The sequence below is a fragment of the Diaphorina citri genome, unplaced genomic scaffold (genome assembly GCF_000475195.1).
Source record: "Diaphorina citri unplaced genomic scaffold, Diaci psyllid genome assembly version 1.1 scaffold54785, whole genome shotgun sequence".
Classification (NCBI taxonomy): Eukaryota; Metazoa; Arthropoda; class Insecta; order Hemiptera; family Psyllidae; genus Diaphorina; species Diaphorina citri.
The window spans coordinates 1-459 of NW_007432089.1; the positions used below are offsets into that span (position 1 = coordinate 1).

The 459-nt window shown below is 34.4% G+C and overlaps 1 long non-coding RNA gene across 1 annotated transcript; it reads right to left on the minus strand.

The window, feature by feature from the left end:
* Positions 1 to 152: 152 nt before the first annotated feature.
* Positions 153 to 459, minus strand: LOC113473653. Its single transcript, XR_003395574.1, has 2 exons — positions 406 to 459; positions 153 to 262 (listed from the first exon to the last, which is right to left on the minus strand). It is a non-coding gene; the product is annotated as an uncharacterized LOC113473653 (long non-coding RNA).

A 459-nucleotide genomic window follows, 5' to 3' on the forward strand; every position in this document is an offset into this window, starting at 1 on the left:
TTTTTAGAAACTAAAGATTAGACTATGATTCTGGAATTCTCACAGGCTTTCCAGTACATTCTAGACAACTCAAGCTCAAAAGCTATACTAGACAAGACCAAATGAAACAAGGCATACTTACTTCTCCTTTGAACTGAGTAACGTTTCAGTTTTGTCAATAAACACATGCAACAGCACAGCAAAGTTCCCAGTCATTGGATTATTTATGCTCAGTGATGCACACAGAGATTTGATTTTATCTGTTAATTCTTCATCTTCCTTCCTGAAATTCAAATGATAATTGAGTAAGCATGAGTAAGAAGCAAGAGTTAATATATTGATAAAACAATTCTTTTGGGGAAAGTCAGAAAAAATAGTTCTGTTATTCACAATCATATTGAAAAGTTTGTTTTATGCAAAACTTACATGGAGGCTGGCAGCTTCATCATAAAAGTGAGGAACTGGTCCCAGAATGGATCG